General features: G+C 31.0%; 1 protein-coding gene and 3 long non-coding RNA genes across 5 annotated transcripts in view; 3 read left to right on the forward strand and 1 right to left on the reverse strand.

Moving 5' to 3' along the window:
- The window catches only part of LOC105332267 (receptor-type tyrosine-protein phosphatase alpha), a 73,868-nt gene that overhangs the window by 33,595 nt on the left and 16,495 nt on the right, over nucleotides 1-23,778 (forward strand). The gene's annotated exons all lie outside the window — the stretch shown is intronic.
- LOC105334275 (uncharacterized) lies at nucleotides 4,889-6,755 on the reverse strand. Its single transcript, XR_004600233.2, has 2 exons — nucleotides 6,055-6,755; nucleotides 4,889-5,520 (listed from the first exon to the last, which is right to left on the reverse strand). It is a non-coding gene; the product is annotated as an uncharacterized lncRNA (long non-coding RNA).
- On the forward strand, nucleotides 15,106-16,954 carry LOC136274892 (uncharacterized). Its single transcript, XR_010713343.1, has 3 exons — nucleotides 15,106-16,208; nucleotides 16,378-16,515; nucleotides 16,666-16,954. It is a non-coding gene; the product is annotated as an uncharacterized lncRNA (long non-coding RNA).
- LOC136274895 (uncharacterized) lies at nucleotides 19,160-19,561 on the forward strand. The gene is made up of 3 exons (XR_010713351.1): nucleotides 19,160-19,227; nucleotides 19,330-19,366; nucleotides 19,469-19,561. It is a non-coding gene; the product is annotated as an uncharacterized lncRNA (long non-coding RNA).

Consider the following 23,778-nt stretch of genomic DNA (forward strand, 5'->3'; position numbering starts at 1 on the left):
GAAAGTTTGAATTTGTAATTGTTCACGTTTTCCTCCATTATGTTCCAAAAATTATGAGTTTGAATTAGTTTTTTCAATCTATATGTAGTATGCTAAAGTTCGGCTTTTTGAATTGCCTGATACTTTGTAATAATTTTGCTAAATCCCGACCGCGACTGTTCTTCATAATTGTAGAAAATTGACACAACAGTATAGTATTATGTAAAATAAGACCCCAAGAAAAATTAAAAAAAAAAATTACAACTAACCGGGAAAATTAAAACAAATATATTTAGGTATATAATTTAAATCGTTATATTTAATTATTTTGTGATCAAAGGGAAAATCTATAAGTCGGACGGTATCTGTTACACAAGGTTTATGGAAACTCCGAAAACTCTCAAACTGCCCCTGTACAGAGCCTCTGTACACCCTAAAAAAAATTACCGAACAAAGTTAACATTTGTATACCGATAACAAACACAGGCATCTAACATTAGAAATATTTCTCTTTTACAATAAATTTATTCCAAGTACTGTAACAATAAAAAAATGTTATCGCAGTAGCCATTTTGATTTTTTAGACCTTCTTACCTGTCATGATTTTTTTTTTTTTTTGCAGCGATTCATATAAAATTAATAGGTAAAAAAAAAATTCGTTCGCCACTTACTACTTTTTGTGTAAACTCGTGCATCATTAACACGAATCACGATACAACCGTTTCTGAAATTTCATTAAAAATCATACTCCAAATTCAGTCATCTGCTTTTCAAATCGATAAAACAAGAAAATGGAGACCAACAGTGAATGAATCACGTCATATTTTGAGGAAGACCTTTCCTGATTGGCTGTTATATATGATAACTGTAGATTGTTAATTTTAGCTAATAATTCAGATTTATTTAATATTTAAATTTTTAAAATATGCAAAGTTAACGCTTTTAACAGTAAAATTAACAGATGTTGTAGGACATTGTCATTTCAGGGATCTTTGTCCTTTAAATACACCCTCGTTTATTAAACGCCCAATTTAATGCGTGTCTTGGAAAAATGAACTTAATTTCGAAAGCTATTTAATTTCAAATTTTTCGAGGAGCTACAATTAAGGATTTGTAAATCAGATTTTAAAACTATGATAAAAACTTACTTTTTATCTTTTTAAAATTGAAATAAATCCTATTCATTTACATGTACTACCACACAATAAATTAAAAATTTAAAACATAACAACCATGCGTTATCTCTGAATTCATAGGTCTAATATTGGTGCGAGATATTTATCAATGGGAGAGAGATCAGCTGAGTTTCTGATGAGAGGCATTAAGATATTGATGAAGAATTCTTTTAAATCATGAATATGACTGGTTTTGTCCGTTATAAAGTATAGAAAATGTCTCATAACATTAAAACAAATTACATGATTTGTATATTCCAACTAAGCCGGACAATATGAAGATTAACATTTAACTTGGTTCTTCAATCGATAAGATTGTATATATCAATTAATCTATTGGTCATCCAAAATGTATAATCTATATAAATTTTGCTTACAATGTATTGTTCAAAATCTAAATTCAGTTTAATTAACTAAAGAGTCAATGAACGAGAAGGCAAATTCAGACTTGTTTTTATTTTCTATGTACAAATTGTTTTTAGAGATGAACAACAGTCATAACGCGTGTTAACTGGATACCAATGAAACACCTATTTAATATGTAGGACACCTGTGTATTTTAACCTCGGCTCGCGCATGAAGTTCGGTTATGGTGGCATATTTCTGCCCCTAGTGTGCAAGTTATTTTTCTATCAAATATGTCGACATGCAAGATAAATATGTTGACATGCAAGATAGTTATGTCAACAGGCAACATAACTATGTTGACATGCAAGAAATTGCAATCTTCTGATATGAATTATACAAAATCTCAAAAAATCGACAACCTGTGACATCCAAGATACTAGATGCTATCTTTCTATGTCGACATGCAACTTATTTATGTTAACATGCAAGATAAATATGCTGAAATGCAACTTATTTATGTCAACATGCAATTTATTTATGTCGATATGCAAGTTATTTATGTCGACATGCGAGATGAATATGTCAACATGCAACTTAGTTATGTTTACATGCGAGATAAAAATGTTGACATGCAACTTATAAGTTGCATGTCAACATAACTAAGTTGCATGTTGACATAAATATGTTGCATGTCAACATATTTATCTTGCATGTTAACATAACTAAATTGCATGTTGACATAAATAAGTTGCATGTCGACATAAAGAAGTTGCATGTTAACATAAATAAGTTGCATGTTGACAAAAATACGTATCTAGCATCTTGGACGTCACATGTTAGCGATATTTGAGATTTTTTATAACTCTTATTTGATTGCAGTTTTCTTGCATGTCAACATAGTTATGTTGCATGTTGACATAACTATCTTGCATGTCAACATATTTATCTTGCATGTCAACATAATTAAGAGTAAAAATCAACAAGCATCAAGCATTCCATGGAAAGTGGAAAAATTATTTTTTGAAAAGCTGCTTGTATATTATTGATTTTGGTCTCCTTAACACAAACACCCTGATAAACAATGATTTTTGTCATACTAAGGGACTGGTATCCAAGGAAATTTATTTCCTTAGTTACGGGTGCACAAATCTTTGAAAATAAAACAATGATTTTAGCTAAACATCTACGTAAATTATTCCTTTACATGATATCATATAGTATTTTGGTTTTTGTATTTATTATAAGATTGAGTTTTCCCATTTTTAGGAAAAAATAAATTTTTAAAATATTTCATTGTAATTGTTGCCATGACAACAGGAAGAGAACATGCATTTAGACGCTTATCAATTTTCAAAAATTGCACATCTTTATCACTTTATATGCAAAATCTACAACCACTGCTGAAAAAATGAATTATGTATTTCTGTTAGTGATCATCTGTACTATATATATGCAAAATAAAATCCATAGGCAACGTTGAGGGGGAAAAGTTGTACAAGGTTTAAAAGTATATCAAATTTGCATTTTAAGCTTTTACACAGGGGTAAAGGTAACATAAAAACCAAGTATTATTAAATTGAATACATCATATTGTACCTTATTTTTAAAATATTCCATGGTTAAAGATGCACAATAAGTCACATTTTCTATTTTATAAAGTTGTTTTTTTTAAATGACATTTAAAGATCATTCATTTTATCTAAAATTAGAAAACATGCACACACGGACGTAAGGGCAATTATAAGGTGAAATACTAATTTCATTTATAAATGAGGTATTTTACTCCTCAATGTGGTTGAATCATAAATTTAGTGAACATCTGTGTACAAAACAATCATTTAAAATATTATGTACCAAGAAAAACAAGGGAAGGAGGTCAGGCTTTACCCTCTGTGTTCATTTTATTTGACCTTTTTGTACTTAAAGTGCAATTCCCAACATAATGAAATATGACTTAGATATTCTTGACAAAAAAGTAAACAATAACATCATATACCAATATTGTTCTTCATTATATAAGTACTATAATGATGGTCAGAATGAATATATAAAATATATATATGATATATATTTTGTTTAAGTTGCATCTTTCCTGACCTTTTTGTACTTAAAATTATCCAACGTTTAATAATATTAAGTGTGATTTGAAATAAAAGCTTTCTTAATGTTTAGATTTCTTATGATTTCAATGCAGTTTTCTAGATATTTTTTTTTCAATTCATAAATAAGATATCATATATCAATGTTTAGAAAGAGAGCTTTAAATGTAAAATTCTTACAAAAATGGCTTAAAATATTCCAGGTTTTTTCTTTGTATTTGAAGCAGTTAACACTAAAAGTCTATTACCATTAAAGCTCTCTGAAGGGTGCATAATTATTTTAAATGACCTCAGTTTAGAAGAAAGACATGCTCTTCATCTCTATATGTAATATTGAATCTCCAGTCTACTCTAACATGTCTAGGAGATTTCAAGTTGTTCTGATAAAATCAAACACCAATAATATTATTTGGGGGGGGGGGGGGGGGTGGGGTGGGGGGTGGAATGGAAGTCCATCATAATTCATTTTTCAATATGTATATTTAAGAAAAAACATTGCTGCATGAAAAAGTATGTGCAGAGATGTTATTCAAAAAGTGAAGGTCAGAAAAAGAAATCAAGGAGGTAACTTATTCCTCAGAAGGCGAAATATCCAATTTAAATGTTCATCTGATTATCATAAAGATTTTATAGTTGAACACAGTCACCAATAGTTTCCTTCTTTCAGTGATATCAGCCCAAATCGTATTTGATGTAACTATAACAAATAAATGACAATAATTATTTCAGTTAAATTGGTCATATCCGCCCCCTCCCAGCACCCACGCATGCAGGAATTTCACATAAGAAAATTTGTCTCAAAAGAATAATTCAATCAACAATATATGTTTATGCTTCCTTTAAGAACTGATGTACTAAGCCATATTTAAAACGTGTTCTCTCCATCTCCCTTATCGATCAGTAATTAAACTTTTTTGTCCTTAAGATGGGGAAATATTTTTTCTTCAAAATCTAATAATCAATTATTTTACATAAAATTGAATTGGTCTGCAAAAAATTTAAATGATTTAATTTGTATTTAAAATCCAGGTAATTCAGAAAAATATTTTGACAGTCAGATGATATAGATAGTACAGTAGTCTTAATATCAATATGTGAATTGTTGGTTTATATTCATATGCATGAATTTATTTCCTTTTTAGTCTTGGTTTTGTCAATGTGATCAGGGCAGTTCAAATAGCTTGACATAAACCTGTATTACTGCTTTCACTGCAGAACTTGCTGAATGCTCTATCTAACATGGATTTCCTTCTTTATTTAACAATATAAAGTAAACACAAATAAAAAAAAATCTTATGAATATCAACTTTAATTTTTACCATCATTAATTTTCTTGTACATTTATTCAAGATGTAATAATTTTCACTGAAAATAATTCAACAACTCAAATGATCAAGTGGTAATAAATCATTATGCATCAGCATTGATATATGAATACATTTTATTTTCAAAAGTAGACAGAGTATAAGTCAGGCACACATTTGCTTTGAAATAGTTCAGAAAATACTTGTTTGTACCTTTGTATTTAACCCAAATTTCCCTATATATAATTATATACAATTTTGAATTCTATTTGATACGATTTTCAGTTTTATTTGAAAGCCAGCTCTTCTTTTCTGTGGAACAAAGAGGCCAACATAGCTGTTTATCTTCAAGGATGAAAGAAATTCTGCTAAAGAAAATCATCCCTTGTCAACTTTAGTTTTAATTTGTTGCATTTGTTGGTCTGTTTTTTCATAATTGCACTTTCACCCTCTTCTTTTGCAAAATTTAAATATTTCATGCATTGTCTCTGAACTGTCTGGTGTGAATATTTCAATTTTTATGTAGACATGGTAGATTTTAGTGTCCATCCTCGTTTAAGTTGATTCATTTGGCTTGAATGTGACACATTTTCTGTTTATAACCCACTAAGTTATCTGTAATAAAACAAAGAACCTGTTACAACTAATACACCTTTCCATTCCCTATTTAATTAAACTGTCTTGAAAACCCATACAGTAAAGTATTTTACTGTTATTATTCATTAAATATAGGTGAAAAATCTTGCCTTTTTCAAGCAATATGGTACAAATAGTTGATTTTATGTGAATACAACATTGATTATCAACATATAGAATAATAAGAAGACTGATCAATTATTCACACAAGATACATTCAAACATGTACTTGTATACTACATGTACCAAAATACATGAAGCTACCATAGTCTATACATGTATGTTGATATATTTTTCATTAAAAGCTTGTTATTGTCCTTGATGCACAAACACTATGTATACTAAGCAATCACGTATAAATTTTCTTTGTCATGTTTAAACTATTATTTATAATGTTGTGTGCATTGACATGTTAATCCGAATTTTCACGAAGATCTACAGCATCCACTATTTCTCCCGTTAAAGAAATGTTTGCTAGTAGAAAATAAGAAACCAGTAAAAGTTGTCACTTACCATGATAATGAACTAAATTAACACTTCTATAATCCAGAAACTAAAATAATCCATAGTCGTCTCATTTCAGCTCCGTAGAAATATTGGATGTAAACAATGTAAACAAAATACCGTTTTTACCTCTTTCGTAAGAGAGTCTTATCAAAGGGAGGTAATTAGAGTAAAACTTGCACGTTTCCAGGTGTATACAATCGGTATTTATTTATAAACGGGTGACTTGCCTAAAGATTTTTTAATTGATTCTTCTAGAACAAATCTCCTACTATAAATATGTGGTGTTAGTTAACCTTGACATGGTTGTAGAATTTTATAAAAGAGCACTGAATTGACTGGTGTTTGCATGCAAAATTAACAAGATAAAACGGGTATAAATATCAAAGGATGAAGTAAATGTAAATTCTTAATGATGTTTAAATTACAGCAAAGTGTTTTGTAGTATAAAAAATTATTGATAGAGTTTTAAGATGATTTAACATAATATTGTATTTGTATATACAAAAATTTTCATGTTAAAATGAAGTACAAATCAGTCAGTCTAAAAGCACGTGGTTTCCATAGTAACAACACGAATAAAAAAAAATTACCCAAATATTTTTAATACAATCTTCATTCTGATTATCTTAATATGTGTTTTTATCATTATTGTTTTTATGTCACTTTCCATATTTTTCACAAAATGCTTGATGCTTGTTGATTTTTACTCTTAAGAGAAAAATAACTTGCACACAGGGGGCAGAGATATGCCACCATATACTTGGAATAATCTTATTGTAAAAAAGAAATATTTCTAACGTTACATGCTTGTGTTTGTTATCGGTATACAAATGTTAACTTTGTTCGGTAATTCAACAGTTTGAGAGTTTGACAAAGTATCAGGCAATTGCAAAAAGCCGAACTTTAGCACACTACATGTAGATTGAAAGAACTAATTCAAACTCATAATTTTTGGAACATAATGGAGGAAAACGTGAACAATTACAAACTCAAACTTTCAAGACCCCGCCTTTCAGTACTCTCAGTACTTTGATTTACCCAGAGAGATTGTGGCCGATCACGGTTTTCTCATGTGATTTAGAATAAGAGTTTAACAACACAGTCTGTTAAATAGTTTCATTTTTATGGTCACGAATGCTAGTACACAATTATCCTAGTTCATCCTTATAAAGTCATAGATGGATCTGCTCTCGTGATAATATTGGCTGTACTAGTTGTCGTGGTCAATAAAGCTGACTTTAATCTGCGTTGGTAAATTCTTATACCAAAATTAAAACATATAGAAGGCAGTGCGTTCCTTTACTTATACATGTTTACATAAAATTCCTCTCAAGTTAAGGTTTTTAATGTTAAGATTTCCTGAACGGGTGTCTAGTTCAGTTTTAAAAGTTCAGAATCAACTCTAAAATACCATGTTTTACAACATACGTGTATAAAAAAGGCACAAAGTAATATAAAATTCATTGTAGATTGTAACAACAGTCTTCTATACATTCAACTCAACCAGTCTTTGAAAAATCCTAAGCTCTGCAATTGATATTTAATGTCAAGTTTCAGAAATAATTAATAAAACTAATAAATAAGAGTGTATCCACAACTCCCTAAAAAGCTCCCACTAAAACATGCACGCGCATCAGGAAGCAAGGTTTTATCTGGCGGCCGCCAAATGATTATGTGGTAGCCGCCAGAAAATTATGTGACGGCCGCCAGAAAATTATATGGCGGCCGCCAGAAAATTATGTGGCGGCCGCCAGATAATAAGTGGCGGCCGCCAAATAATTATCTGGCGGCCGCCAGATAATTATATGGCGGCCGCCAGAAAATTATGTGGCGGCCGCCAAATAATTATCTGGCGGCCGCCAGATAAAATATTTTTCCTACGTGGTACCAACGGGCTTCCGTATTATTTGGCACAATGATATAAATTAAAACTGTATATAGCTCTCTTATAGGTTTTATTTTTCAAATCAAATCAAACTTAAATAAATGTATAATATTTTTCAAATCCAAAACCCGGAACATTGTTTAAGATTGCATGTTTGTATATAAAATTATGTTTCCCCGTTACCAGCATTTGTATACATGCATTAAATTGTTCATTAACTGTAACATCGGTCAATATGCATGAGGACAATTCTATACAATAATGCATATACATAACTTAACTTGAAAATGCACACTGATAAATGCTAAAAGTGTCAATGGACTGGTGTAATCCCCCTTCCGTAAAAAATCAATTCTCTGTCTCTCTGTCTCTCTCTCATGATTATTTACATACAAAAACAATGCTGACAACAAATATCAGCGATTTAAAGTAAATATACCCTCCTGTGACGTCATACATTTTACATAAACCATGAAATCATTAAAATTCTTACAAGTAGATTTGTAATTTCTATGTTATTATAGGTGCGCATCAAAAACTCAAATCATTGTTTACTTGGAAATATTTAATAAGCGTTTTTCATCCTTATATTCGACATAATTCAATAATGACAAAGGGAAATAACTCTTTTCTATTTTCCTCCAAGTGATATATCTAAAAGCTATATTTTTTCTAATGTAAACAATTTTTTCTTTTTTCTTAAATTAATTTTAGTTTTCTGGCATAGTAAGCAATGAAATTTAAATAGAAAAAACAAGTATCCATCCACTTATATTTAATTTTTAAACAAAAAAAGTGTGATTTTCAGATGATAATTTCAGCATTTGGTTTTTATTACCTTACATCTTAAATAGTATGGATACATATTTATTTTATTTATTTTTTTATGAAATTCAAGTCCAGTAAGTTAAAAAAAGTTAAGTTTTTTAACTTTGAACCCATAATTTTATAGGTACGGAGTTACCTTAAATGACTTTCATAAAGACTATTTAATTCTATGCATCATTATACTGGGCTAAACAGTCAAAATATAGGTGATCATTTCATCACTTCGATCGGTGTGTGGTTATTTGCACGTGCTGATCATGTTGTGTTATTATGTGCTTTAGCTCAGGCAGTTTACATGGCACAGAACATTGCAGATTTCACGAACTCCTCTACTCATTTTTTTTACAGTTTACAGAACACGGTCAAGTGTTTAAATGCATGTAATAAAATAAGCTGTTCATCAGTATACAAAAATATCTTGGTTTGTGTCAATGTGAAGTCAAAATTTTCACTATAATATTGCACTCTATGAAATGCAAAGAAAAACAAGCACCGTCTTTAAAAATATGAGTGCTAAATATAAATGTTTATGAAATCCGAATTGAGCAAAGCTATTTATATACTTTAGCAAGCAGTAGAAGACCGTACATGGGATGTCAGGGGCATGCAAAGGTATATGCAGTGGCTTACAGGGGATGACAGGGGCATACAAGGGGTAACAGGGGCGTACAGTGGCACACTGGGGATGTGTACAGGGGCACACAGGGGATGGCAGGGTGTACAGAGGCTCTGTACAGGGGCAGACAGGGGATATACATGGTATGACAGTGAAAACACGGGGATGACAGGGGAAGACGGAATGTTCATACGGACAGGGGTATTTAGAGCCAGTTGTGATGTTCGCTAACTATTTCTGTGAAACTGTATGCAATTCTTGTTTATAATATTTTCGAGGAAAATATAATAAACAAGTATTCCTTTTAAAGGAATGATCGGCAATAATGATATATAGATAGCTAGAAGCAATCAACATGATCAGTTTGATGTAAAATAATTAAAAAAGTACTGTATTTTTCCTAAATATAGAATATTTTGAATCATAATTTCATCATTATAAACCCTCAACAAATTTAGTTTTGAAATAAATTTGGGCAAATCCGTTTGTAAACTCCTTATCTAGTTTTATATTTTTAACGTAATTATTAAATGATAATGTTTCTTCTTCTTCAGAATACTGAGTAGGGCTCTTCAAAGAGCATCTACACGTATACAAAGAAAGAGTTGTATTAAAATAATTTAATGCAACTGAAAAACATTTAATGCTATCATAACTTGCTATTGAGGTCGCATTATAACGTAACCTTGTTTATAAATCAAGCCGTCTTCCTAGCTACTATTATGCAACATCAATAGTTCGAGGTCAGTTCGTGGAGCATCTCCTTAAGATCGAGGTCAGTTCATCGAGGTCAACTGCATTACTGAATGAATCTTTCGATCGAAATTCTTACGCGTGAGACAAAATGTGCATTCTTGAATTAACAGGTCGAAGTGTATATAATGTATGTTTGCATCTCTTAAGGTAAATGAATTGAAATAAAACTGAGTAAAATGTTATATAAACTTCAAGTTTTTATAAGAACTACTTATCCAAGCGGAATATGTGCGCACGTGGAAGCATTTGCCGGATGCCTCATATGGACACAACAGTGACCGGCCGAAGCCGATCACAAAAAAAAATGAAATAAACAGCAATGTTAGAAAGTTCACCGAGATATGAACTTGGTTGGTCACGTGATCAAATCCTGTGAGGACCAAAGGGGCTCTCAGCAGATTTAATAATATCCCAGATATCCTTTTTGCGTTGCTGTTAATTATATTTACGCTTAGAAAATGTCTGCCGTTTAGAATAATACAAAAAACCACGTGATTACGTATATTTTAACGCTACCATAAGAGATGATGATTGCGTCAAATAAATGAACTCTTCCTCCATGAATAAGTAAACCCAGATTTGAATATGTTTGTCTTTTTATAGATTTATATAAGGACTTGTATGTTTATATTTGAGAATATAAAAATTGAAGATTTCTAAGACAAAAATTTATTAATATTAAACCCTTTCCACCCCTAAACATATAAAATAAAAAAAAAGTTAAAACAAAACAAATCCTATGTAACCCTTGTTTACTTAGCCTTTATCAATCATATATAAAAGTTATTGATTCAATTTTAGAAACATACTTAATCATAACTGCCAATCCAAAATCTTGTTATAATTGCTTTTTATGCTTTGATGAATGGATTTCAATGTTACTCATGTTCAGTGTACTGAATGAGTTTATGGTTATTGGTTTGAAAAAATGCATCGGAAATAATTACTAAGTATGTATTAGTGGCATCGTCTGATTGCACACAAAGAGGATTTGTAGACTTATTCTTAAGTGCACATACTTTACTTTATGTACGTATAAGTGGCATCGTGTGACTGCACATAAAAGCAATTACAGACTTCTAAAGTACAGGCTTTCTAATGTTTCGTAATGAAGCCTCATAGGATGAATGATAGAGATAAGGATTATCTTAACTGGTTAAAGACAAACTTCCGCAATTTCAACTTTTTTCTTCAGACGCTCATAGCTAAATTTAGGGGACAAATTAATGGGCAATCTAATTATTGCTCTTGAAATCATCTTTTACATGGATATTCATTTAATGCATCATAAAGTGTCTACTAAAAAGGAACATTTCTAATGAATTTTTCAACGTCTTTTTCCGTGAACATCCAAACCCTGAAATTTTTTTAATAATGCAAGGATTTCTTGAAATAAAAACATAAACTGCAGAGAGTCTCATAAAGTTGGAAATGGCAACACTAAAAATTCTTAGTTTTCTTGTAATTTTCATTGCCCGGACCTTATCGTATTGTAAGTATGCTGTTCTTGATCCTATCAGCGAAAAAAAAAGATTGATAAACATTCATATATTCAGTGTTTTATTGCGTGTATTCGTTAAAAATTATGACGCACTTCAAATGTTCGATTTGAAATGCAATTGTTGTGTCTATTGTGTTGTGTCTATTTCTATTCAACAGCTTTTTTTTGAAAAAAAAAATAATTGTTTCTTGCCGTTATTCATTATAACTGAACGACACCCGTTAAATGATTGTTTACGGTTTTTTAAAAACCTGTACATATCAAAACTCCTATAACGTTATGTATGCTTATTATATTTGTTTACGTATTATGCGTCTAGTATCTTTGTTTTTTAACGTTCATGAAATGGTGTTATTTAATACACTTATTATAAAACCATCCATCTTGAAAATATCTATAGCAAATGTGTTATAAGAAAAACAGAAAACAACCAAGGAGCATTTAAGAAACATTTTTTAATGTACTGTTGCAGATTTTTAATGGCCAAACCATCCATCCGAAAGAGTAAAGCTATTGTTTTTTTAAGAATATACATTATTTTTTTTTTGCTTCTGGTTATATTATGAAATGAATAGTGTAAAACACAGATGAAGCTTTACCATAAAATACAGCGAATGTTAAAAAAGTAAGAAAGGTGACTGAAAGGCATACTCTCCTCTCAGTTGACTGAATGGCAGAGTTTATTCCGGAGAGAAATATTGTGCACAATGATTTATAATTCTAATCTTTATAGATGATCCAAGAAATTTAGAATACTTTTGTTGTAATCTCACTTCAATTTCAGTCCAATTTGTCGATAAAAATACAGACGCAGTCAGCAGCTCCACATACTACAGTCACGATGCATCGAGAGCTGTAGACGGCCATTTTGATCAAAACATCGAAAACTGCTCACACACGGATGATATTTGTAGAAATGACGAACATGCATGGCTCCGTATCGACTTGAAGCAAGAATACAGTATCAAATCAGTCAAGATTTGGTACAGAGCTGACAGCAAGTATCATATTTTTTATAACTCTTATCCATAATGATTTAAGTCAGCTAGGTTTGTTTTGTTATACGCGTTATGCACGGCACATTAAGGTTGACCAAGAAGAAAACAATGCTCTGCATCTATTGGGAGTCATTGTGCAAGAGTGATATATTCATCATTGAAACTTTGCCACGAAATTAATGATTTTCTAAGCTGTTAATATATCAGTCACTCGTTAGTCAACTGCTTGGCAACGTATTTAAATAATATTTTGTCAGATTTAATGTATGAAACTAGATGAATGCTTTTAAGAAAACAATGCTTTATTTCAAAACAAACATTTTTTAGTCATGGGAATTAAAGTTAGGACTTAGTCAAATAAAATCAAAGTACTGAAGTACTGAAAGCCGAACTCTTTTGATGTGTCTTTATGCATGTTGTGTAGTTAAGACTGAAAATCTCTCTCTCTCTCTCTCTCTCTCTCTCTCTCTCTCTCTCTCTCTCTCTCTCTCTCTCTCTCTCTCAAAATCAGCTTCACTTCATATGAAATACACAAAACTGTACTATTAAGTAGAAATAGTATAAAGACTATGTAATATGTTTATATAAACGTTCAAATCATTATTATGTTACATATGTACATATGTTGTGAAATGAAAAAACCAATAAAAAAATGATAACCGTAAAAGGGAGGGAAAAAAAAGAAAGAAAGAAAGAAAGAAAGAAAGAATGAAAGAAAGAAAGACACACAGAGAAAGAAAGAGAGAAAGAGATATGTCTAATATTTATAACTAATTTAAACACATTTTTTATAGGAGGACATTCGTATTACAATACGGAGCGACTTAGAGGTTTCTCGATCCGTGTGTCGTCTGATACTAATGAACCACTTCCTCAGTCGACCTGTTACACAGACTCAGGAAATGTCCAACTTAACATCACTACAGAAGCAGACTGTGAAGGAATAGCCCGATACATCTGGATTTTTCAGTCAAACAAAGCAGATCGCGACAGCTGTCCGATGTTAGAAATCTGTGAAGTACAGATTTTTGGTATGTAAGAAATCAACGCTCGATTATAATAATGAACAGATACATTTGGTACAACAAACGAATCGATCGAGTACTATAATCGATTATATATGAAACTAATTAAAGTTGAAATACACTTAAATGAATTTCTAACAAAAAAAAACATATACTTTGTGACATATGTTTGACATACAAATTAAAGATGGAAGAATATGGGTATTTACTTGAGTTAAAGTGTTAGATCTGAGTAGCTGAAAATAAAAATTAATAAAACCACCCCATCAAACAAATAAGAACCCTTTACTTTTTTTATGATTTTATATGAAATATCAAAATATGACAGAATGTTGAAGTCTTTATTTATACAGAAAAAATATTATTTTAACGAAAATAGGAAAGAGAGAAAAATTTGTTTTTTACTAGGTTTCTAGAATTTTACTAGTGCACATGTGTTTTTCCTAGTTTTGATTTTAATACTGTGTTTTAGGGTGTGAAAAAGGATATTATGGCGAAAGCTGTTCCAATAAATGTGAGCACTGTATAAACGACGCTACATGTAGGATTCAATCCGGACTTTGTGATAATCTCGGCTGTGCTCAAGGATACAAAGCCACGAAAAAATCTCCGTACTGCAAATGTAAGACAAATGATATCATAGTCAATCGATTTTAGATATGAGAGAATTGGTAAGGAATAAAAACTTTGAGGTTAAGATTAATAAATCAAAGAGCTTTTATTGAATTTTGAGGTATTATTCTTTTGAATGAAATTCCTTTGGAATTGCATAGTTTTGTCAAGTGCACCTGGATTAATTCAAAGACAAACACAGTATCGAGATTACTTCCCATATCACTTCAAATGGAATGTTTAGAAAATGTTTTATTTTGTACTTTATTTTCTTAAAGTCATAAAAAACAGGAATAGATATATTAGATTAATAATGACGTTTACATATCTAACCGAAAAAAGATACGTTTAATCTATTTACTAGATTTTGGCATTTTAATGCTTTATAAGCAAAATATATCAACCTCAAATTTAAACATACAGTACCAATCAGACCCAACCTAACAGAAAGTAAACCCCAACTAAACCCCGGGTTTACTTTCTGGGTTTACTCTGGGTTTACTCCGGGTTTACTAGAGTTGACCCAGAGTAAACACAGAGTGGACAGAGAGAGAGTAAACCCGGTCAGAGGTATACCACTGATAGCTAACTGTATATTAGGAATGCACAAGGGACAAGAATTACAGGCAGTAGGTTGGGAAGATAAAAGACAGGTATGCTTCAAACTTCAGTGCGTACAGTTGTTCGTAAAAGGAATTTCCAAGGAAACCCCGAGTAAACCCGAAGTAAACCCCGAGTGGAGCCATATTTTCAAACAGTAAACCAAGAGTAAACCCCAAGTAAACTCCAAAAGTAAACCCGGGGTTTAGTCGCGCTTTATACTGGTGTTCGGTTAGGTCTGATTGGTACTGTAACTTCAAAAATTATGCTATATTTATAACCAAATAATTATTGACGCTATAACTAATGTTTCAGTTTTTTAGGCGGGCTCTGCTAAAAGCAGAGTCCTGGCTGTAAGCAGGCAAGTCACCATTGTTACTATAAATAGCACAATTTCAAAAGTAAACAAAAACCGAACAGTGTCAAAGAAAAAGCTTCCGCTATTACAAATAGTTACACACGGAGCCACGTTTTGTCAAAAGTGATTTTTTTTTAATTTCAAGACTATTGTGTATCTTTTTTTAGTTTTCTTATTTAATACGTTTTAAAAACAAGACTATGCGTTTTGGACACATACAGTGCGCACGAATTTTAATTACCTACCTTGCTGCGCATTGAAGAAATGGGGATTGAATTCATAACGCTTGTTGCAAAATTCAAAGCAGCAACTGTTGAATTTATACTACTAGACAGACATATTTTTGTTTATAGCCGCTTACAAAATTTGGTCGCTCTCTGACGCTTTGCCGATATTAAAGCATGAGAGAGAGAGAGAGAAAGAGAGAGAGAGAGAGAGAGAGAAAGAGAGGGAGAGAGAAAATTTTCAGTCTTTACCACACAATATGCATAAAGACACATCAAAAGAGTCCGTCTTTCATTACTTCAGTACATTGATTTCTAAAAGCACGCATGACGTTTTCTCTTTGAAAATTTGAAAGAGAATAAATATATAACACTTTATCAAAGATATTTTTTATATTTTGTGAATAATCTTAAATACATAAGATTATGTGTTAAGTATATAGGATTATTTCAGGAAAAAAAAAACGTTCTTTCATTTCCAAAGTAAATAATGTGCATGTAATAAGATACTGTTGTCATTTTCAATGATTATTTAATGGAGAGTAATGGATCTTTTTTCAGATCATTGTTTTCACTAAGAGTTCAAATAATATATAACATTTGACATTTATCAATGAAGCTTGCAAAGAAGGTTGGTATGGAAAAGACTGTGCATTTAGGTGTGGTCATTGTCTTAGGAAAGAACCTTGTCATCACATCAATGGTAGCTGTCCTCGGGGCTGTCAAGAAGGTTATACAGAAGAAAACTGCTCTACTTGTAAGAAGATTTTTTTCAACAAATGTTATTGCTGTTTTGAGGTTGAATAAACATATTTAACCATTTAAATAATATGTACTGTAATACGTGTTGATTTTATCAATATACATACATGTAAAAAGAATAATAGAATTTTACAACATCATCAAATAGAGTGTTATCTATGTAGCTTGCGAATCCAATCAGAATGGAACAAACTGCTCGTTAACCTGTGGTCATTGTTTGGGATCAGGATCCTGTCATCATGCCAATGGGAGCTGCCCAATGGGCTGCCAGGAAGGCTATGAAGGAGACATGTGCAACACTTGTAAGAATTTTTGTATACTTTAACTGTTTGTTAGGTTCATTCAACAATATCTTCTTTATTATTCTAGAGACCGGTAGAACTGCTGATAACGTTTTGGAAATTTTTTAAAACAATGTTATCACATTTTCACAAAAAGCATTTTATATGAAGCTTGCAGAAACGGTCAATATGGAGAAGACTGTGCATTAACCTGTGGTCATTGCCTTGGGTCTGAACCTTGTCATCACATTAATGGTAGCTGTCCTCGGGGCTGTCAGAAAGGTTTTATTGGAGACAAGTGTTTGAAGGGTATTTTTAAAAAAATATTGTTTTGAGTATTACCGATCAGTAAATATAGTAACTATGTCTTTACTCTTTACTCGATTGCTATTCACGCCTAGATATAAATTGATTGCTATATTTCCCCAGTTGAGTGTTTTTGGATTTGTCGTTCACAGGATGAACCTCTGCCATTCAGTCAACTGAATGTTAATGGAATGGTCTAAAAAAGTGATTGAATAGCATAGCTATGCCATTCAGTCACCTTTTAGTTACCAATCTGTCACATTTCAGTTAACTGAACGGCAGAGGTTCATTCTGGGGTTCTTTTTTTTTCATTTAAGGGTCATACTAGTTTTTTTATGACGTTATAAAGATTGTAAAGAACAAGAAATAAATATATTTGTATTCGATATAGCTTTGCTGCATATATGAAAGTTAACAAAATGTATTATTTTTCTATATTGATTTTTTCGTAAGTGGTCGCAAAAACTAAAATCACAACACCGAACTTATTACCGAACTAATGATTATTTCAATATAACGTTTATAGTTAACCCTTAATTGAATTTCCTTTGAAAATACCAAACAAATCATTAAATCCATCTACATACAAAATCATGTTGTAATTGATAATGTTTGGTTTTGTTTACGTTGTTAAATATTGTGCTTATGTTTAAAGATCGTTCTGCTATGGATGTAGTCAACGACAATTTGCAGCGTTTCACCATCATTCTTTTCATCTTGTGTCCTGTTGTTGGACTAATGGTTATTTCGCTGTGTGTTCTCACCAATGTTTACATATCAAGGTATTTAATTTATCTTATAGCTCAACTGAACTTAAAGCTAAAATTCATTATTTTTTTCTGATTTATGTTTGTCAGTTAAGATTGTCAAGTACATAGAGAAATAACATGGCAAAATATGTTACATTCTATAGCTTCTCAATATCATATATCATTACAAATATATAGTACATGTATTTTTTTTTTATCTCTATATTAGATAAAAATAAATATACAGAACGACTAATTTGTATTCATTATCACAGACATGTTTGACTACTTTGACTACTTTTACTTTTGCTTGCTTCAATTACTTTAAAAGTTAAAAGATCGTTATTTGATATTTTGAACGTATACAAAAATTAATTCTGCTTAAAGATATTTGATTTCTATTGAAAAGACCAGATATGTTTAACAGATTCACATTTAAAATGATATTTGATATTATTTTCTGAAATTAAGAATATGGATTGAACCTAAATTAGTAAACAAAAAAATAAGATCATAATTGATGGTTTTCGCGTGGTTTTTGTCTTTATAGAAAACGGAAAAGAAAATCAGAGAGAGAAGTTCAATCCAAGTGTCAAGATACAGAAGAACATGGTTTGGTGTATTCACTCATTGTTTCTTTTTTCTTCCAGTGTTTGAATATTCTTGATTTTAGCCGTCAATGTTATATTCGCTTTAGTAAACACTGATATTGAAGACGAAGAATCTAGGCAATCTTTAGCCGAGAACTCGCTCTACGCTACAGTACAAAGGAGTGCAAAAAACATAAAAACAAATGATCTTTTAGCTGTTATCAAATCAATGGAAAACAATAAAGACAAAGGCTTCAGTGAAGAATATTACGTAAGAAGTACTTTGTTTAAAATTGTTTTTTTTAAACATTAAAAGAAAGTAAATTTAAAAATGAGATTGATATTTAATTCCAGCCTTAAAAATGTCGTAGTGGTAATATAATTTTTGTAATCGACAATTTCCAAATCCTATTCTTATTGAACTTCACTTCTTTTCATTATTTTTTCAGTCTATTCCCTATGGAGAACAATCTTTCATCATTTGCAATGTTGGCAAACGTCAAGAAAATATTCCTAAAAATAGATTCAAGACAATATACCCATGTAAGAATATTTCATGAACGTGCCTAGTGAATCCTTCGAGTAAATTTCAATGATGGCACATATCTGCTCCTTGTGTGCAAGTTCTTTTTTTTCTATCAAATATGTCGTAATGCAAGATAAGTATGTTAACATGCAAGAGAGCTATGTCAACACGCAACATAACTATGTTGACATGCATGAAAATTGCAATCAAATAAGAACTGTAAAATAATTCTCAAAAAAAATTCAAATATCGCCAACGTGTGACATCCAAGATGCTAGATTCTTCTTATTTATGCAAACATAGTTATGTTGGATGTTAAGATAACGCTCTTGCATGCCAACATATCTATCTTGCATGTCGACATAATTGATAGATAAATTACTCGCACACAAGGAGCAGAGGTACTAGTATGCCATTAAATATTAGATCATCCTTTTGAATTACTTTTCTAATAGTCAATGAGCGATAACATTGTAACATTATCATTATTTCAGACGACCACTCAAGGGTTGTGTTGCAATCATCAACAAATGGAGATTATATTAACGCAGATTTCATAAAGGTTAAAAACTTACAAGTACAGTATGACTTTAATTTCATTTTGTCATAGAACCGAAAACCGTTCGAATATTTTGTATTAGAATTTAAATTGTTATTGTTTCAGAATACTAACGGCGATACGGCGTACATTGCATCTCAAGGTGAAAATAATACATTTATCAGATTTCTATTAGTCGATGCATGGTATTGTATACACTTTAAACTTCAATTGGGGAAAATTGTAATAAAATTGCATAACACAGGTCCTAAACCTAAGACAGTCGGGGACTTTTGGCAAATGGTTTGGCAGGAAAACGTGTTTGTTATTGCCATGGTAACTAACCTGAAAGAAGGGGATAAAGTAAGTAAACATTCTTTTTAAAAAAGTGTTTTTAAAAGGATTCCATTTTTCTTTAATGTAGGTATTCAGTCAGAGAAACTGTTATCATATACTTTGGAAACATTGTTTTTACTTTGCAAAGCAGATATTTCTGTTTTCAAAAAATACAAATTGTTTGTTTTTACGCAAAACTTCAGATACATGAAACTATATGTCTCTCGATCAGGCAAAAAAGTATAAATTGGTGAAATGTTCCTGTTTTTTTTTATGAATTGGATGTATTTTGTATTTTTTCTGATATTAAGATAAACCCTTTAAGGCATTTTATCACATTAAAAAAAAATTTCACAAATCTAACAACATTTCAATGAACAATCATTTTAAATGAAAAATCGGCATTTTTTTAAATTGCATTTCAGTTTAAAACGGAAAGATAGAATTATTGTAAAAAACGAAGGTACATTTTTAACCGGGTTTTCCAACGGAAAAATCCGGTTATTAAAATGGTGAAAATGGCGGGCGGGCAGCCGGGCGGGCGGCTGCCAAAAGGGTACCCTCATTGTACGGATAACCCCTTCTACAGTTTTCAAGATAGGAAGTTGTTCTTTTGCAGATCAATTGTTCATATATCAGAGGTGTGCATGATGCTAGGATTTTGATTTCCGTTATATATCGAAAAAATACCAGCTTTTGAACTTAGTCATTTTTTGGCAAAATATTGCATATAGGGTACCCTCATTGTACGGATAACTCCTCCTACAGTTTTCAAGATAGGAAGTTGTTTTTTTTTTTTTGCAGATCAATTGTACTTATATTAGAGGTGTGCATATTGCTAGGATTTTGATTTCCGATAACTTATGAAAAAATACTAGCTTTTGAACTTAGTCGTTTTTTGGCAAAATGCTGCATATAGGGTTCTCCATTTCAGTGGATACGGGTGACATGGATTATGGATACAGTTCGCATTAAAGAAAATCCGGTTTGCTGTCCCATTAACAGCTTTTCATTTGTTTTCACTATGTGCCCTAAAACTCAAAAGTTGTTCAAATCTCATAAAAACACATATACCATCTTGAACATGTGTGTATATAAACTACCTTGTAATGCACTTTCATCTTGTTCAAAAAATTACTACGACTTTTTGGTTAATTGCTAGGATTTGGTAACAAAATGAAAATGGCACATTTTCTAATAGTTTTTTTAAAAGAGAAATATGTGTCAGCAGCCGTCTCCCACAACGAATTTAATATATTTTGTGTAATGTCACATGATAAAGTTACAATGCAAGATTCATTATGGGCAAAAGCTGCGGATATATTTTGCTTTTTAAACAAACTATAAGGAACTGGTGTCTTTTGCTCAGTTTTATTAAAATTACGGGAAAATGCACTGTTTATGACGTCAAAATTAACCTTCTGAAAGTTTAATAACGTAACTATTTATAGGTTCCTAATGTATGAGTATTTTTGTTAAACTAAACCTTGCTATTCCATTGATTTTGATATTTTTAAAAATCACTATTAAACATGGCAAAATATGACTAAAATTAAACCTTGTTCATTATTTGTTTAAACATGTAAAGTATCATAAAATATCATGTAGCATTTGTTTGAAATAAATCCTTTTTTATGAAAACAAAACAGTAAAGAAGTGTGGATAAACTTTAAATTTAGTTGAAAACAAAATACAAACCCTTCAAGTTTAAATATTGAAGCTCTTTTATTATATTCCAGCGGTCAATATTATTCAAAGATATACATACAATTGGCCTATTGAAATAAAAATATGACTGTATTGAAAAAAAATATGATATTGCAAAAAAGAAATACCTTGAATATAATGAATAACAACAAACATATATTTTACATACCTAGGTATGTATATTGGAATTCCTTTTCTCTATCCTTTTTTTCTAATTTTCAGAAAAAATGCCAAAGATATTGGCCTCTTGCTGAAGAAAATGAAATGCTAATGGGTACATTTTCCATTCAATTGTTCTCTGAGAAAACATATGCCAATTTTGAAGTTCATCACCTGAAAGTAACTAACAAAAAGGTAATATGATGATAGAAAAAAAATGTTTATATTTAACAAGTACAGACAGAACATGCTCTGCAATTTCGGCAACTTTTTAGACGTTTTTTTAATTTTTTAATATATTTATATTATGATAATTGAAAAATTAAACATCAATAAAACTGATATAATTTTAAGAACGATTGTCAAGTTTTTAAAAGTCGTTTCAGGAATATTTTGTAGCTTATTTACTTGATTTTAAGATCCAGGAAATCCGCCAAATAACACATCTACAGTACACATCATGGCCAGACCATGATTCACCTAGCCCTCTGGAACTACTTGAATATTATCGTTATGTGTCAAGGGCGATGCAACAACACCCCGAACAGAAACTTTTAGTGCATTGCAGGTTAAATTTTTTTTGGATATATATTACTAAATGAACTGCTATGCACTTTAACTTTGTGCTATCTTATTTGCTTTAAGAAATGATTTGTGTGAATTTTCTGAAAATTCGGCTATGTTAAGGCTGTCCGAGGCTAAATATATATCGAAAAATGATACTATTTTAATTATCGAAAAATACTTAAACTGAGCGAGTTTCTTTAAACTTTTATTACATAAATTAACAGTAACATTCAACACTATATTTGATGTATTTTTGTGACGTCATATATTTTTTTAAGCACGTGACGGGTGTATTCTAACACGGTAAATAATCTATAAAAATCGCATCGGCGCAAGTAAATGATGACATTAAATCAAAAATATTTTTTTATGAATAATCCTTCGATAAGTAATGCGTTTTGCAGTTCTTGCTTGGGGTTCATATCAATATTTCGTTCATTTGAAATATTGTCAAAACATTTCGCAACGCCATCGAAATTCGGCACATTTGTACCTTTTAGGCTCGATTTACACAAAATCGGGTCAATCGGTATGTTCCCCCCAGCAAGATTCACATTGGTTCTTATTTTCTTTCCTTATTTCACGTAAAATATACTAAGATTTTTTTTTATCTTTCACTTGCGCCAAACCGCTTTTTTAAATGCCTATACATATCACCATTCATTAGATTACACGTAGCAGGGGGAGTCTCAAAACCTTGAGTTTATAGATAGTTATTTACCAATTACCAAGCTTTAAAACTGTTGATTTTTTTATACTCCATATCAGTGATATGAATTTCGTATCACTAGTATTTACAACAGTAGCTATGTAAAGGAATGAAGCGGTTTTATTATGCACAATGAATATCACTTATTACGTTACGATACATTTCCTAAGAACGATCGAAAGGAATGCAGATCGTGAGGTCAAAGTTAACTATGACGTCATATCTTATGAAGTACAGACAAGTGACTTTCTACATATCGCTGTGCAATTAATTGGACAGCCTTAACATAGCCGTGAAGTTGTGTATTTTAATAATGTCAAATCGTCTATTCAAATATGTATAATACAAAGAAAAGTAAGATAAATGATGTATCTGGTATAGGTTTAGTCAGTATCAATAACAACTTTATAATGGTTGTGAGAGGAACATTTTCGCGATGATAATGTACTAGATGTAACTGATATTTTTTGAACTAAAATACAAAGAAGCCTTGTAGATTTTGCCAATATTACAGAAAAAATGTAAATGAAAAGTTGTCTAGGTTAGCAGCAATCTTAGTATATTAAAACGTGTGGTAGAGAAACAAACCATCTTAATGCATTATATAAAAATGATGTGTTTGCTCACAAAAATAAATGATTTCTATTTGTAAAGTGTCAATATCTAATACTTTCCAAAGTTGGAAACTAATACACCTAAATGCTGTTACCGTTGTATGTGTATATACACCTTGAAAGTATGATGTTTAAAACACAATATGATGATTGCCATTTTATCAATTTATTCATTTTATATAATAAACCGTAGCGCTGGTATAGGACGCACTGGGACTTTCATAGCTCTAGACGCACTACACAGACAAGGCGTGGAGAAAGGCAGAATTAACATTGTAGAGTATATCCACACGATGAGGATGGACAGAATGAACATGATTCAAAATCTGGTGATCTGTTTTTTATATACAGTCAAATTTCGTTATCTCGAACTATATGGGACTGTTTAAAAACTTCGAGATATTCGGGTATTCGAGATATCAAGGGTAAAATACTTAAACATTAAGTGGTTTGGATTTACAAATAACTTCGACAAATCCATTT

Source organism: Magallana gigas, chromosome 1 (assembly GCF_963853765.1).
Source record: "Magallana gigas chromosome 1, xbMagGiga1.1, whole genome shotgun sequence".
Classification (NCBI taxonomy): Eukaryota; Metazoa; Mollusca; class Bivalvia; order Ostreida; family Ostreidae; genus Magallana; species Magallana gigas.